The sequence below is a fragment of the Pseudophryne corroboree genome, chromosome 7, assembly GCF_028390025.1.
Source record: "Pseudophryne corroboree isolate aPseCor3 chromosome 7, aPseCor3.hap2, whole genome shotgun sequence".
NCBI lineage: Eukaryota > Metazoa > Chordata > Amphibia > Anura > Myobatrachidae > Pseudophryne > Pseudophryne corroboree.
The window spans coordinates 147319861-147337962 of record NC_086450.1 but is presented as its reverse complement, the minus strand read 5'-3'; the positions used below and the strand labels follow the sequence as shown (position 1 = coordinate 147337962).

The following is an 18102-nucleotide window of genomic DNA, read 5'->3' as shown; positions in this document are numbered from 1 at the left end:
TCATTCCGAGTTGATCGGTCGCAAGGCGAATTTAGCAGAGTTACACACGCTAAGCCGCCGCCTACTGGGAGTGAATCTTAGCTTCTTAAAATTGCGACCGATGTATTCGCAATATTGCGATTACTAACTACTTAGCAGTTTCAGAGTAGCTCCAGACTTACTCTGCCTGTGCGATCATTTCAGTGCTTGTCGTTCCTGGTTGACGTCACAAACACACCCAGCGTTCGCCCAGGCACTCCCACCGTTTCCCCGGCCACTCCTGCGTTTTTTCCGGAAACGGTAGCGTTTTCAGCCACACGCCCCTGAAACGCCGTGTTTCCGCCCAGTAACACCCATTTCCTGCCAATCACATTACGATCGCCGGAGCGAAGAAAAAGCCATGAGTAAAAATACTTTCTTCATAGTAAAGTTACTTGGCGCAGTCGCAGTGCGAACATTGCGCATGCGTACTAAGCGGATTTTCACTGCGATGCGATGAAAAATACCGAGCGAACAACTCGGAATGAGGGCCAATGATACTGTAAGTTGGATATATAATACGATAGTGCCATCTTTAATTATTCTATGACTGTACCTGGCTTCAACACTTAATTTACTGCATAAACAACTTTCTTAGTGTCTGATATAAGGCAGGAACTTAATTTATATAGGAAGGTGTAATTAGAGATATTCTTTTGCCATATTAAAAATTATTTTTAAAAAATCCTCTTGTGTAACTTTTTTATCATTATTTTTGTGTATCTGAAGCTCTGGTTTACATAATCCGTAAAGAAAACAAGAGAAACAGAAAATTATAACTTAGAGAGGTGGAGAGGGGATGGGGGTGTATCCAAGCATAGGCGGAGTATAGTAAGGAATATGTGCATAAATAGATCTGTGCTAAATGAAGAAGGTCACCATAAATTGAGAGTATGAAGCTATAAGCTGGAGAACTTCAACCAATAAAGGGGCAGATGTATTAACCTGGAGAAGGCATAAGGAAGTGATAAACCAGTGTTAAGTGCAAGGTGATACACGCACCAGCCAATCAGCTCCAATATGTAAATTAACATTTAGGATCTGATTGGCTGGTGCGTGTATCACCTTGCACTTATCACTTGTTTATCACTTCCTTATGCCGTCTCCAGGCTTAATACATCTGCCCCTATGCTTCATAAAGCGGGTATCCTATTTAATAAAAGGCTAACGCTGCTTCTCACCTCTATGGGGGAATTCAAGTATTCTCAACAACTGCGGCCACTAGATGGCACCCGCAAGTCAATTGTTGCTCCGTTCGGGTGCTGACATAACTGTTATATTGTGCCATCATTTTGATAGTCTGGTAACTAGTTTGTGGAAAGAGTGGTCATATCAGCACTTCTCCAGCTGTTAAATTCATAGGGTGTTGTATTAGTACACAGAAGGAAAAGTATATACTGTAGGGCTTGCCTGAAGAACCAATGATCTGTGAAACGCATTGCACCTAGAGTGTGAAGATATTTTATTCCAATTCACTTCTTAATTTTATTTTTTTATTTGTTTTTGATACCTTTGTCGTGGTTTTCCTGTGTTATCAGCAATTCAAAATGGTTTCGATTGTATAACCATAATTGCATTTAATTAAATAAATAAATAAATAAATAATAACCTTTTTTTATACTGGTGCTTTATTTAGAAATAAGGGAGTACTTCTTAGGCTCATCGTTTTCCTTACAGTACATCATTACGGCCCACATTTCTTTGTAATTAATATTAAAGACACTGAATGAATGCTACAGAGAAAAAAAACAATATTTTCTCTTTAAATTTATGCTCAAAAAATATTGTGTTAGTCAAGGAAACAATATTGTGGCTACTACAATCACATTTTCCTACTAACACACAATGGGGGGGTATCCAGATAGCGGCAGTAATTTACTGCAGCTAACTGGTTTGCCAGTGGCTATCCAATTAGCCCCGATAAGCCGGAGCTTATCCCCAATGCCGGCACTTATCGGGGATTATTCTACGCGTGCCACAGGAACATGAAGCATAATCCACAATAAGTGCCCCATAGAGCAGCAATAGGTGCCACGAAAATACATAGGTCCGCGGCTTTTCACAGGATCTATGTATTTTCGCACGAATAACATCCTATATGGAAATAATTGACATACTATATATAACATGACATAAGATATGTATTAAGTGATATGAAGTAAATGCTGTTCTTCATATATCTTATAAAGTAAGAAAACATTACTGTAATATGTAATATAGCTACTTGACTTACTGTATTATCTAGGAAACAATGTTAGGAAGAATTACAACCTTTAAATGAAACTATTTTCAAGGTGGCTTCAACCACATATTCTCTCATATTATTATGCTAACACCAATATTGTATTTCTTTTAGAACTCCATTCTGGTTTGAACACATGACTTAATGCTGTTTTATACAGCCCATGTTTTTTGTTCCAGATGATCAAGCTGGTCTTCAGGTGGGACTATGTAGAGTTAATTGCAAGTCTATCTTTTCCTGCAAAATGTGCAATTCCATGCTGTGCAAAATGGTTTAAGTAAACATCCATATCCAGAGTTTGGCGCATCTTATACGGCAGTCAGAATATCGGAGGTCAGTATCCTGACCAGGGGATACTGGCCACCAGAATACTGGCGGAGAGGGGGTCGAGAATAACTGAGCCCTTTGTGGACACCTACGAGTGGGAATATCCCTGGTTTGCCTGCATTTCGGCTGCCAGCTTTGTAAGCGGTCGGGATTCCCCGGTAAAGCCACTTCATCCCTCCCCTCTTATAACTATGACTCCTTTAGCTTTCAACTGTAAAGGTGGAACAGGGCAGGCAAAGGTACTGCAAGTTAAGTACAATAAGGGCATGTTAACATAATTGTGATTTAAATAAACCTGTTCGCCTCACCATATTTCCCTATCAGGAGGCGTAAATTTTGGAGGCGCTGAAGGGGGGGTGCAATGATACACAATGATGGTGGCAATCAGCAGCACTATACAGACACTTCTATGTGGCCAATTGCATACTGACCCATCCAGGCGATAGTTCTTTAATCACTAGTGTCACAGCTACAGTATGATACAAAGTCACTGTCTATTCATAGTACTTAATTGATTTACTATTGTATTTGTGTTACTGTTAAGAGTAAAACAACAGATTTTATTGAATTGAAATCATTCTTATTTAATTACATTTGAATCAAATCTAACATGTGTCTATTTGCATTTACACAGTTTATAATTATATTAAAAATGTATTCATAACTGTCATGATGCTACTGTGTATGACACATCATTGCATCACTATATCGTGTACAAGAGACTAGGGCAACCACTGTGAGCAGGGCTTACAGTGATCCTGGAGAGGTGGTGCAACTCATTTTTGCCCCTACCTAAACCTTCCCCCCACCCCCTTCCCTCACATTAAGTGTACCAGGGCAAGTGCTAGTGTTTTCGGCACCCCCCTGCAAACTATAAATTAGTGACTTACTTCCCATACTTTATAAGGGGACTTTGATCACACAAAGAAGCAGCTTAATAGTACCGCTAATTCACATTACACCACACAGTAGCACAATCTTATTCACATTATGTAGTGCCCCTGAATCATATTACACCACATAGTAATGCCCCTTATTCAGCTTACGTCACTCAGTAGTGCCCTTTATTCACATTGCCCTACACAATGGTACCCTCAATACATGTTATCCCACACAGTAGTACCCCTTATATACAATGCCCAGAGTAGTGCCCCTTATACACAATTCCCACAGAAATAGTGCCCCTTACACATAATGCCCACAGTTGTAGTGCCCCTTACACATAATGGCCACAGTATACTTATACACAGAATGCTCACAGTAGTAGTGCCAGTTATATACAGAATGCCCACAGTAGCAGTGACCCTTACACATAATGCTCACAACAGTAGTTCCCCTTACACATAATGACCACAGTAGTGCCGCTTATACACATCTCTGCCTCTGTCACTCCAGCAGCTCACCGTCTGTGTCCCTCCAGCAGCTCCATGCCCTGTGTCCCTCCAGCAGCTTCCCCACCTCTCTTGTCCCTACAGTTCCCTCTCATCTTGTCTTCAAGATGCACAGAGCCTGCTCCTCTCCACCAGGAACTGAGGAAGGGGGAGGTGGCTGCAGCTCATCAGTAACACTAGCGCCGCCTGCATCATCTATTGATGTAGGTGATGGGTCAGGGTTTTCTGTTGGAATTACTGTGCGGGGCAATGGAGGTGGTGGAACTAGTTCCCCCTACCATTACAGGTGGTGGAACTCATTCCCCCCCACTTTAACCCCTGACTGTGAGCATTTACTGCTAACACTGTCAAGTTTGTGCACTTTCTCTACATTATGTGCCTGACATCTTGCACACATTTTGTGTGTCTAAGTGGACAGTTGATAATTACGCACTTTTTTTTTTTTTTTTCATATATTCAGAATGCAAATGTCCAACTGTACATGTGTTCCTAAGGGGGAGATTCAATTAGCTGCAAAACCCTGTAGTGAAACAAGCAAGGCTCCCTCCTTTCATCATCCACAATGTGCACAGACACACATGGTGGACCTCCCGCTAAATTGTATCTCTCACTATACAATATGTCTCACACTTATGACAGGAAAAAGGACAATTATTAAACAAGCATTACAGTAAATTAGCACACTATAATGTATTGTGTTCATGGGCATAGATATAGTGGGTACAGGGGGTGCCATTGCTATGTGGGTGCTAGAGGTTTATGGACCCCCCTGACCCAGGTTATATACTGTAGTTGCATATTGTGTCTGACCAATTGCCCAGCCTCAATGGGGTGACATCTCATTTTCAGTGAGAGCCTGGTGTGTGTGTGTAGTGGATGTTATAATGGTAAGGGGGCACTGTAATGTGACAATCTGAACTGGAGGGCACTGTAATGTGGCACAATATTAACTGGAGGCACTATAGTGTGGCATAATATCCAAAGGGTGAAATGTAATGTGGCATAATATAAACTAGGAACACTGTATGTCAGAATGTGAAGTGGGGGTAATGATTTGCATAATGGCAGGGCACTACTATGATTCATAAAATAAACTTGGGTACTACTATGGGGCATAATACTAACTAGGACACTAGTAATGTGCAGAAAATGAACTGCGGCACTACTATGGGGCATAAAATGAACAATTGCTGCAGAGAGGCCTGGCCAACATGTGGCTCTTTAGCAGTTTTGAAAGTCTCAGCTTCCCTTGCCACAGTTTTGCTATTAGGTAAATGCTAAAACTGTGCCAGGGCATGCTGGGATTTGTAGTTTCACAACAGCTGGAAAGCCAGTGTTTGCAACGCCTGCTCTAGAAGCATTGGGACAGGGGCACTTAAATTGTTGGGGCACCAAAGTTCTGGATACGCCCATGACTGTCATCTATAATTGCCAATATGAAAAAAAAGTTCCCAGGGACAGACACTCAAAAATGAAAGAACAAATCATATCTGCCAATAGTTTGTAAATCTGCGACAGCAAAACTGATGTGGCTCAGCTTACAATAAACAACACAGCAATTTAATTACTGTATGCTGTAAATAAATTATGTATTTTAACACGTGTGTTCCATCTGCGCTCTCCTTAATAAAATTCAATCTAATGTAATTTGTTTCTGATTCATTTGTCTCTAATCTTTATTAGCTCTTATATTTGGTTTTTAATTTGATGTCTCTGCTACATTACAAAAATATACTGGATATTTAATTTGGCTTTGTCGAGCAATAACTGGCCTCATCGTTATAGCAAATTGATGGAGAGAATAAGTATAATTCCAAGTATATTATGATAATAGGTTATGATCTTGCAGCTATATGGCCCCATTTAAATAAAACTTAAGTATAAAAAAACTGTTCATCTTATTGCTATGGCAAGTACTGTAATGTGACCAGGGATGAGTTTTTGGGCGGGATGTAATGAAGTCCGAATTCGGCGGCCGTGCGGGATGCTGGTCAAACTCGGATGTTTTTTAAAGGGTCAATCATATACAAGGCATGGTTTAGCCTTGTAAATGATTGCCCCTTTAAAAAATGTCCCAGTTCAGCCGGCATTCCGCATGGCCGCCAAACTTGTACTTCATAACATCCTGTACCTTGTGTTCTGTTTTATGATAATATTAAATCTATAGGGTCAATAGTTCTATTTTTTATTAAAAGTTCACTAGAACAACATGGGACCTGATTCAGTAAGGATTGCATTTGCAATCCTATGGATCGAATGCTGGGGGCCGCCCATCGCAGGGCAAGGCCGCCCAGCATGCTAACTGCCGCCCCCCCCCCCCTTGACCACGCTGAAATTGCAGTCGTAATGCAATTTTAGCGTGATCACTAAAAGGAGAGTTATGGTAGACTTACCTGGTTAACTCTCTTTCTGCGAGGTACACTGGGTTCCGCAGGGAAAACATCGGGTGTACAGTGGACCTTGATCCAGAGACACCAACAGGCTAAAGCTTTAGGCTGTCCCAGGATGCATTCGGGCCTTCTCTGTAACTCCGCCTCCAGGCACTGTGAGCTCAGTTTCATTAACCAGTCCAATGTAGGAGCAGGTAGGAGAGAAGGCAGATGTTAGTCATACAGAACCACATTCTCACGAGAAGGGACCAGCGGCTAATGCCATACAAACCCATAGAAGCTAGGTGCGTCAGGGTGGGCACCCTGTGGAACCCACTGTACCTTGCAGAAAGAGAGTTAACCATGGTAAGTCTACCATAACTCTCCTTTTCTGCAGGGTACACTGTGTTCCACAGGGAAAACATCGGGTGATGTCGTAAAGCAGTTCCTCAACGGTGGGGATGCGCCTTAGCGGGTATGAGAACCTGGCATACAAAGGAAGCATCCCCGGAGGCGGAAGTATCAAAGGTATAGAACCTAATGAACATGTTCACTGAGGACCACGAGCTGCCTTGAACAACTGTTCTGCAGACGCAACACGGCGAGCCGCCCAAGACGGTCAAACAGACCGAGTAGAATGGGCATTAATAGCAGTAGGAGCTGGGAGTCCAGCCTGCGCATAAGCTTGTGTAATCACCATTCTAATCCATCTGGCCAAGGTTTGCTTATTCGCAGGCCAGCCACGTTTGTGGAAACCAAACAGTACAAAAAGGGTATTTGACCTCCTGATAGAGGCAGTCCTCTCCACATATATACGGAGAGCCCTTACCACATCCAAAGACCGTTCTTTAGGGGACAAGTCAGAAGAGATAAAAGCCGGAACCACAATCTCTTGGTTAAGGTGAAAAGATGATACCACTTTAAGTAAATAACTTGGGTGAGTTCTCAGAACTGTCTGGTCACGATGGAATATTAGAAAGGGTGGATGACAGGACAAATCGCCTAAGTCCGACACCCTTCTAGCAGAGGCAATAACCAGCAGAAACAGGATCTTGGCTGTGAGCCATTTAAGGTCCACAAACTCAAGAGATCAAATGGAGACTCTTGCAGGGCATTCGGGACAACAGACAGATCCCATGGAGCCACAGGAGGGACATAGGGAGGCTGAATCTGTAACACACCCTGAGTGAATGTATGAACGTCAGGTACTGTATAGACGCAATTTTTATCTGAAACCACACCAACAAGGCAGATATGTGAACCTTGAGGGAGGACAGACTAAGGCAGGGGTGGGCAATTATTTCAGCTGGGGGTCCACTTAACAGTTCCAGTGAGTATCCGAGGGCTACACACAAAATATCTTGTATATACTACAATACAAGACAATTTTACACATAACAACAGCAGAGTCCCCCTTTTTACACATAATGACAGCAGAGTCCCCCTTTTTACACATTACGGCAGGCAGAGTCCCCCTTTTTACACATTACGGCAGGCAGAATCCCCCTTTTTACACATTACGACAGGCAGAGTCCACAATCTTACCTGGAGGAGAAGGAGCCCAGCAGAGTGTTGCCTCCTTGTTACTTTGTGTTACTTGCCACTGCCAGCACAGGACAGCTGAAGGGAGATGAGCAGACCCTGGATCCAGCTGCTGTTGCTGCTGGGTTGTTACCATCTAGAGTACCTGGACCCCCAGCAGTCTCTGATCCTCCCCGTCATGTCTCCTGCCAGGGAATAGCAGAAGGCAGAGGCAGTCGCGCACAAACAGCCTGCTCTGACCCGGCCTGGGTGCTCCTGCAGGGGATCTGCTAGTGCGGGAGCGCTATAAGGCAGCCGGGGAGAGTAGAGCACACAGAGGCACTGGAGCGGCATTAAGGAGGAGCCCCTGAGCAGCGGCATGAATGCTGTCCGACTATGGATTCAGGGAGCTGGGGACGGGTGCTGGACACAGCGGCGGGCATCTCAAATAATGGCGCCGGTTTGTGAGTCAATCAATGCTCGCGGTCCGGCAGCCAATCAGGAGCTGCCGGTCCGCGAGCTCTGATGGGCTGAGGACACTCAGTGCGGCCGCGGCTGGAAGATATTGTAGCGCAATGACAAGCAGCAGGTCAGGCTGCCTGTCATTGCTCAGTGGGAGGCAGCAGGCCGGGAAGGATCGGGCCGTAGTTTGCCCACCCCTGGACTAAGGCTTAAGTCCAGGCCTTGTTACATGAAAGCCAGGATTCTGGATATTTTGTATCTGTAAGCATCACAGTTCTTGTCAACACACCAGGTGAAGTAAGAATCCCAGACCCTATAGTAGATCCGGACAGTGGGGGCAGATATAACATGTGCGTGTAACATGTGACAACGCAGGCGCGTCCAGGCGTTTGGAGACTGAATGTCTGATGTCAATTCCGGGACCTTCGTCGCTGGATCCATCGCACAGGGTAAGTAACTGCAGGGCTAGTCTTGTTTTACACAAAACTTTTTTAGCATAGCAGGGCTGCACAAGCGATCGCAGCCCTGCTATGCTAAAATACACTCCCCCATACGCGGTGTCTAGTTGATCGCACGAGCAGCAAAAAGTTGCTATGTGCAATCAATTTGGAATGACCCCCATGTGCACTGCAGGTGTGGCAGATATAACATGTGCAGAGAGAGTTAGATTTGGGTGGGTTATTTTGTTTATGTGCAGAGTAAATACTGGCTGCTTTATCTTTACACTGCAATTTAGATTTCAGTTTGAACACACCCCACCCAAATCTAACTCTCTCTGCACATGTTATATCTGGCCACCTTGCAGTGCACATGGTTTTGCCCAACTGCTAACAAATTTGCTGCTGCGATCAGGTCTGAATTTCCCCCTAAATCCGGTATTATGTGACTGAGTACACAGTAGAATACACGTAATAGGTAAATACTGTGACACACTATATAAATGACCCTGATGCACCTAGTCCCTAAGGGTACAGAATAAAGTGATAGATCTCTGTGAAACACTGAAAGTGAAACCTCACAGCAGATACAGGTACACACAGTCACATTAGCAATTCAGATAATTATTATATTACAATAAAACTGCACTGAACTAATAAATATATATATATATATATATATATATATATATATATATATATAAAGACATGTAGAATACTCAAGTGTTTGTAAAGTCACAGCGATGTATACAGGCGGCTTTACAAGGGAGACCTTGCCTTGCAGTCCCGGAGACCAGCCTCAGCTATACCTAAGATGGCGCCCAGAGTCTCAGTCAGGAAGTGAGGCAGAGTGTGAGGAAGCTCCAGGGTGGGAAAATCTGCAGTAGATGTAACCCTGGACCTGGGAGGGGCTACAGGTCAAGCGCCGACTCCCCTATGCTGGGCCTCACCGCCGGTACTATGGAGCCTTATTAACAGGGGCGTTAGTACACTCGACCTGTACTCCTATGCCCTGGCGAATAAAGTGGGGTCCCTGCTCGATGACAGTGTCCACGCAGCGTCGCAGTCCAACTCCCTAGACATGCGATCGGAACGTGATTTAATGTCGTGTCCTGCCTGGGGGACCCTCTTACCTCCTCCCCGTAGCAGCCATGCGAATCAGGACAGCGTCTGCAACCGTGTGCCTAAAGCAGGAGAGTCTCCGCCGCAAGTACCCGGGAACAGGCCGCGGGAGTATGCAACGCCGCTTGGGAGGTGATGAAGCTGCAGCGCTGAAGTGTCACCATGACATACAGCGCTTACAGCCCAGTTTTGAAGAAATTTTCTGTCAGAAAAAGCTTTTTCAGGGTTGCCCAGTGCAGCCCACTTGTTATGGTGACCTGCTGCTGCAGCACCAACTGAAAAACTGAGCTCTCAGTGCCTGGAGGCGGGGTTACAGAGGAGGCCCCAATGCATCCTGGGACAGCCAATAGCTTTTGCCTGTTGGTGCCTCTGGATCAAGATCCACTCTACACCCGATGTTTTCCCTGTGGAACCCAGTGTACCCTGCTGCAGAAAAAAAGGGTAACCTCCTGCATGTGCAGCCTGGCTGCACCCACAGGAGGCCCGCCATCATTTTAGTGATTGCCCGCACCACGCCCCACATTCGCACCACCATGCCCTTGATTTTTTACTGCCTTGAAAACGGAGCATTGACACACCCCCACCGTCCCGCGAACTTGCATGCACCTGTGGGGCGATTTGCGATCCAACCTGAATAAGCCTCTTCGTGCAATAAATATTAAAATAATATGTTTAGAGTATCATACTGACATCAGCACTGATATACATACTTATAGGCTGCACTGCTGTGATTATTCGTTCATCCAATAATATGGGTGCTCCCTCTCAGTGTGACAATGAGGCTCATGTCTCAGTGATGTCATCAAAGCTTAGTGAATTGATAGAGTGCAGTCTTGTAAAAATTCTAATTGCCTACAAAATGGCAACATTCACTTAGTCTAATCAATGTACCCTATGTGTGCAAATGCACTAAACTGTCCAAGTAGCGCGTTAAAAAGATACAGTACATGCCCACATCTTAATGACTGGAACTTTCAGTGTTGGTTCAAGGACAAATATACACAGAGGAAATAGTAAAAATGCCACTAATGGCGAAACACATTTTGAACATCTCTATGCTAAATGTGCACTCCAAACACAGACTTTTTTTTTAATCATTATTTTTTTTAGATCACTTTGCATTAATTATCTATTGTCATTTTTATCTATCTTATTCCTACTCCTGTGCTTATCCATTTGTATCATGTAGCTATGTAGGAGAAACAATCTATTATCTTGTGCTGCCTCTTTTGCAATGACTATATATAGGTTCTGGTATAATAAAATTCCAGTTATCAGAGTATATAACATCATAATATTGGGTTCAGACATTCATTCTGCTGACATGTTCAAAATGCAGACATAGTAAGAATACCTACATTTGAAATGCTGACATGTCGAAATACCGACATGTGTTTCTCTGTTTTTTGTTGTTGTCAATGTCAACATAGGCCAACATGGACACTATCTAAGTGCACCGGGTCCCCTCGCATGGCTCGCTGCGCTTGGCACACTATTGCCTTGTAAATGTTTGCCACAAATCGTCTAAGATTGGCTAGTATCCAGCACCTCCAGCAAACTTGGACCCTATTACATGTGGCCCTTTGTGTGGATTATACGTATCTTTCAAATGTGTTCCTTAAATAGTGTAAATACACAAGAGTTGAGGATGATGATGGACAGCTCTGTATGTATCAATATGCTAGATTTAAGGTTGCCTTACCATAAGATGCATGTGTATCATAAGTCAGGCAATACTCACCTACTCTCCTGGAAGGTGTGGCATAGTCCGGAATTTCAGGCAGTCCGCTGGACTCCTGGCACACTTTTTAATCGTGAATTACATAATTTTATCCCCACCCCTTCCCCACAGAGATCTGTGGCATTTTGCTGCCTTGGTGGTGGGGCCCAATGATGTGGAGCACAGGGCCCCACCCCCGAAGTGGACAGCTGCATCTCCTCTCCGGGCTTCTTGGCAAGTATGGGTCAGGCTTAGATACATGGCAATTATACACACAGCCATAACTAGGTGTGTGCCAGTGGTGCCTGGCACACATTGCAAATATGCTAAAGGCGCAGGACCATAAGCAACATCTGCCTGGCTGCTCCGTCGCAGTCACCACCGCTCGCGCCGCCCGCACTTCCCCTTCCCACCATCACCGGCTGGCGTGCCGCCCGTCTACTTCTCACATAGTTGGCCAGAGCTGCAGCTCCCCCTTCGCCCTCTCACCGTGTGGTCCCAGCCCGCCCCCAGCCCACCCACAATGCAGAGCGCAACGTAGGTCAGGAACAGGAAGAGGACAGACGAGACGCATACCGGCTTGTTGCAGGTGACTATAACTCACTCTCTCTCTCCCCCTGTCTCTCTCTCTCTATCCTCCATCCCTCCCTCCAATAATGTGTAAAAAAGGAGGGACTGCCTGTCATAATCTATAAAAAAAAGGTCACTGCCTGTCATAATCTATAAAATAGGGGGACTGCCTACCATAATGTGTAAAAAAGGGGGACTGCCTGCCGTAATGTGTAAAAAAGAGGGACTGCCTGCCATAATGTGTAAAAAAAGGGGGACTGCCTGCCATAATGTGTAAAAAAGGGGACTGCTTGCCATAATGTGTAAAAAAAAAAAGGGGGACTGCCTGCCATAATGTGTAAAAAAAAAAGGGGGACTCCCTGCCATAATGTGTAAAAAAAAAAAAGGGGACTGTCTGTCATAATGTGTAAAAAAGGGGACTGCCTGCCATAATGTGTAAAAAAGGGGGACTGCCTACCATAATGTGTAAAAAAAAAAAAAAAAAAAAGGGGGACTGCCTGGTATAATGTGTAAAAAAGGAGGCCTGCCTGCCATAATGTGTAAAAAAGGGGGACTGCTTGCCATAATGTATTAAAAAAGGGGGACTGCCTGCCATAATGTATAAAAAAGGAGGGCTCTGTTGCTGTAATGTGTAAAAAAGGGGGACTCTATTGCTATAATGTGTAAAAAGGGCACTCTGACCGCTTAATGTGTAATAAAGGGGAACTCTGCCTGCCTAATGTGTAAAAAAGGGGGCTCTGCAGCCGTAAAGTGTAAAAAGGGGGCTCTGCTGCCGTAATGTGTAAAAAAGGGGACTCTGCCGTAATATGTAAAAGGTGGGTCTGTGGTCACACCCCTTCCCCATGAAGCCACGCCCCTATATATTTTACGCACATCTACAGCACGCACTGGCCCTGTTTGTATATGGGGGGGGGCGCGCCGATGCTGTTTCTTGCACACATCGCTAAAATGTCTAGTTATGGCACTGATTATACATACACAATTAGGTAACTTTTATGATCATCTCTAAATCCCTATAGTTACTTTCTACAACAACAGGAGACTTTGCACATTATTAATTTTCCAGAACTTAAATAGTTGCTTTTGTGTAATGACTGGAGACTCTGGCCCTCATTCCGAGTTGATCGGTCGCAAGGCGAATTTAGCAGAGTTACACACGCTAAGCCGCCGCCTACTGGGAGTGAATCTTAGCTTCTTAAAATTGCGACCGATGTATTCGCAATATTGCGATTACTAACTACTTAGCAGTTTCAGAGTAGCTTCAGACTTACTCTGCCTGTGCGATCAGTTCAGTGCTTGTCGTTCCTGGTTGACGTCACAAACACACCCAGCGTTCGCCCAGGCACTCCCACCGTTTCTCCGGCCACTCCTGCGTTTTTTCCGGAAACGGTAGCGTTTTCAGCCACACGCCCCTGAAACGCCGTGTTTCCGCCCAGTAACACCCATTTCCTGTCAATCACATTACGATCGCCGGAGCGATGAAAAAGCCGTGAGTAAAAATACTATCTTCATAGCAAAGTTACTTGGCGCAGTCGCAGTGCGAACATTGCGCATGCGTACTAAGCGGATTTTCATTGCGATGCGATGAAAAATACCGAGCGAACAACTCGGAATGAGGGCCTCTGGACATTATTACGCTTATTAAAATTCTTAATTACAAAAAGAACATAATGGTATTTTAATGAACATTGGCCCTCATTCCGAGTTGATCGCTCGCTAGCTGCTTTTAGCAGCAGCGCACACGCTAGGCCGCCGCCCTCTGGGAGTGTATCTTAGCTTAGCAGAAGTGCGAACGAAAGATTAGCAGAACTGCTCAAAAATCTTTTCCTGCAGTTTCTGAGTAGCTCCAGACCTACTCCTAGATTGCGATCACTTCAGTCCATTTAGTTCCTGCTTTGATGTCACAAACACGCCCTGCGTTCGGCCAGCCACTCCCCCGTTTCCCCAGCCACTCCTGCGTTTTAGCCTGACATGCCTGCGTTTTTTAGCACACTCCCGGAAAACGGGCAGTTTCTGCCCAGAAACACCCACTTCCTGTCAATCACACACCGATCAGAAGAGCGACAGAAAAGCGTTGCTCGCCCCTGTGTAAAATTGCTTAGTTTTGTGTGAAATTACTTAGCGCGTGCGCCCTGCGGCCCATACTCATGCGCAGAACAGCCGGTTTTTAGCCTGATCGCTATGCTGCGAAAAACGGCAGCGAGCGATCAACTCGCGATGACTCCCATAGGGCCTACTTCAGTTTTGATCGCAGCAGCAAATTTGTTAGCAGTTGGGCAAAACCATGTGCACTGCAGGGGGGGCAGATATAACATGTGCAGAGAGAGATTAGATTTGGGTGTGGTGTGTTCAAACTGAAATCTAAATTGCAGTCTAAAAATAAAACAGCCAGTATTTACCCTGCACAGAAACAATAAACCAACCCAAATCTAACTCTCTCTGCAAATGTTATATCTGACACACCTGCAGTGCACATGGTTTTGCCCAGCTGCTAACAAATTTGCTGCTGCGATCTTCTCTGAATTGCCCCCATAGCTCCTAAAAAGAGCAACAAAATCAGCACTGAAACACAGGAATGCTGGTGAGAGACAAATCCTATATCTTAATGAAGCATAATACCAATAATACACTGTATACATGTCTACACAATGATGTAACACCGTAAAAGGTAAGCCACAGCAATACTACTATGTATTTAGTGATGGTAAAAGACTAACTGCGCTGTTCCTTTGCCCCCCTGCATTCATCTCCTAAAAAGGGTCCATCTCTATGTACATATAAAAGTGCACATATAGTACTAGGAAGTATATTCTAAAGATGGGTACACACTGGAGCAATGTCGCTCCAAAACTCCGTTCTAGAGCAACATATCGCTTACATTACTCAGTGTGTACCCAGGATTGCGCGTTCCCGCGGTTGCATGTGACAGACGCTTGGCATGCTGCACACTAAACCAAGCGTCCATCGCTAGCCTCCTGAGTTATGTCAATGTAGGACGGAACATGGTCCTTCTGTCCTCCACTAAAATCGACCCAGTGTATAGGCACAATTTGGGCTGATGGGGATTCGCATACCCTCCAACATGACCCATTCCACTAAGTACAAAATGCTCTGTACCTGGACAGTTACAGAGGTGGGGCTGAAGCGCAGTCCAAAATTCAACTAGGGGAGCCACACCAACTGCCTCCACAAACACTGCCAAATATCACCAGCCAGGACTCAATGGCAGTTGGTGTGACTCCCCTATCTGAACGCTGGCTGTGCTGCAGCGCCACCTCTGTAACTGCCACTGACAAAGAAGTTCAGGAACAGAACATTTTGTACCTAATGGAATGGGTCATGTTGGAGGGTATGGATTCGTTCCTATGTTGGAATGAATCCCCGTCGCGCCGTGTGTACCCAGCTTAAGGCACTAGGGGCTGTGGTCGGTGACAGGGGTAAAATGTATCTATAAATGTATCTTTTATTAGAATGATCTGCTGGCTACCAAGTATAATCAAACTATGATTTATTATAAACGTTGTGTGTAATCCACCATTCATCATACTTAATCAATATAATGAAAAATTAGATGCATAATAGCGACAGGAAACTTATCAATATGCTGAGAGATGATAAGAAAAAAGAATAAAGTTCAAGCACAAGGGTAAATCTTGCTTTGTCTTGGGTCGATGTCCTCGATAACAAATGAATTAGCAAATTGAAACACTGTAATAACTTAGATTGTTAGAGTACAACCTTCTTAATTATTGCTGCAAATATAAACATCTTGTGTTTTGTATGCACGAAGGCAGGTTATACAGAAACAAGCTTGCATGAAAGTCAATTCAAAAGTGACTGCTGCTTGTAAAAAGATGTTTTCTCTTATAGATTCTGCAGAGGCATAAATTGGTAAATTGTGATGGGGATACAGTAGTTGGTGATCTATCCTTTCTAGGTTAAATGATGGTATTCAAACTGAATGTTAAGCAGTGCTATGAGGAGTCAAGGGGGGAGCGGGTACTCTTTACCTGGGTTCGGCTGCCTTCCCCCCATTCTCTGTTGTAGACAGCATAGCAGCAGCGGGGAGAGAGAGGACACTGCTGCAGCAGCAGCCTGTTTTCCCAGCCCAGCACACACGTTGCAGTGGGGAGAGAGGCAGTGTCCACTCTCTTCCAGCATGATGTGCAGGGGGGGTGAGCGATCGTACCCCCCACTCCTTAGAAGCTGTCTCCGCAGCCCCCTGCTCCTCATCCTGCGCCCAGATATTTGTTGTGTGCTAAAAACTTCTACACTCTTTATATATGTTTTCCTCCCACTCTGATCAATAAAGCAAAACTACAGTAGGTCAAGCTCTATGTATATACACTAACACAGACTATGGATCACAACCTTCCATCTAAAGGTGGGTACACACTAGGCGATGTGCTCTATTAGCAACGTCGCCTAGCGTGTTCCCTTCCCTACCGGAGTGGTCAGCGGCATAGCATACACACTGAGCGATATGACAATATTGCTCAGTGATGACACGCGGTGACCAGGCCGTGCTGCAGCTTTTGGACGACAGTCCACATTGAGCTGCATGCACGGCCAACAGCGAGGGTCGTAAATAAAGAATCCTATTCTTACCAGTAAGATTGTAAACATTAAGGGGGTAATTCAGATCTGATCGATGGGCTGCGTTTTTTGCTGCCCTGCGATCAGATAGTTGCTGCCTACAGGGGGAGGGTATAAGCTGTGTGCAAGTGTGCGTTCGCTTTGGTAGCAGAACTGCACAAAAATCAGTTTATGCAGTCTCTGCGCAGCTCAGGACTTACTCAGCTGCTGCGATGTCTTGCTACTGATTGGGGCCGGAGCTGACGTCAGACACCCTCCTGAAAATGCCTGATTCCGTCTGCGTTTTTCCAGACACTCCTGTATAACGGTCAGTTGCCACCCACAAACGGCCTCCTGCTGTCAATCTTTTAGTGAACGCCCGTGCGTTCGGAATTATGGCACCGTCCCATCACTAAGCACCGATGCCCATGCAGTTGTGCGACGCGCCGGCGCATTACGGCTCACACGCATGCGCAGTTCAGATCTGATCGCACACTGTGTGAAAACACACAGCAGCGATCAGATCTGAATGACCCCCTAAGCTAGGAGGAAAGCAGCTCTGTTTAACCTTGAATTTCATTGTCATTGTTTTCCCTCAAAAAGACAGATTACTAACCACTGCATCCACAAAGCTTCTTCTTACCACTTTATGCTGCTTCAGACCTCTGCATCATTTGGGTAAATGTAACAAGGTGAGAGTTTTAGATGAGATTAAACTCACTGGAACACATGGCAAGAAGTATAGCGAGGCTCGCTGGATATAATAGGCTGTGATTAAGAAGCTACCCAAATTAATCCCCCGCAATTCCAGGCAGTTTGCAGAAGCTAAACACAGGGACTTTTTCTGGCAGAAACCAAACAATTGTACAGTATGCATTGAGAGATAGAATTCAAGAAAATGTTACCTTATTAACTAGTGATGAGCGGGTTCGGATCCTCGGGATCCGAACCCCCCCGAACTTCACCCATTATACACGGGTCCGAGGCAGACTCGGATCCTCCCGCCTTGCTCGGTTAACCCGAGCGTGCCCGAACGTCATCATCCCGCGGTCGGATTCTCGCGAGATTCGTATTCTATATAAGGAGCCGCGCGTCGCCACCATTTTTCACTCGTGCATTGGAGATGATCGTGAGAGGACGTGGCTGGCGTCCTCTCAGTTTCTATGTTCAGTGGGCTGCAAATTGTGCTGCAAATATCTGTGCTCAGTGTGCTGCAAATATCTGTGCTCAGTGTGCTAATTGCTTTATTGGGGACTGGGGAGCAGCAGTATTATATAGTAGGAGGACAGTGCAGAGTTTTGCTGACCAGTGACCACCAGTATTATACGTTCTCTGCCTGAAAAATGCT

The 18102-nt window shown here is 45.0% G+C and overlaps 1 protein-coding gene across 5 annotated transcripts in view; it reads right to left on the bottom strand.

The window, feature by feature from the left end:
* THSD7B (thrombospondin type 1 domain containing 7B) overlaps positions 1-18102 on the bottom strand; it is a 1210507-nt gene that overhangs the window by 896776 nt on the left and 295629 nt on the right. Inside the window, exon 1 of one of the 5 annotated variants that reach the window (XM_063933722.1) lies at positions 9901-10105. The exons of the other annotated variants lie outside the window; for them this stretch is intronic. The gene's annotated coding sequence lies outside the window, so the exon portion shown is untranslated. Of the gene's footprint in view, positions 1-9900; positions 10106-18102 lie in introns of those variants that run through there. 5 annotated transcript variants of the gene reach the window in all.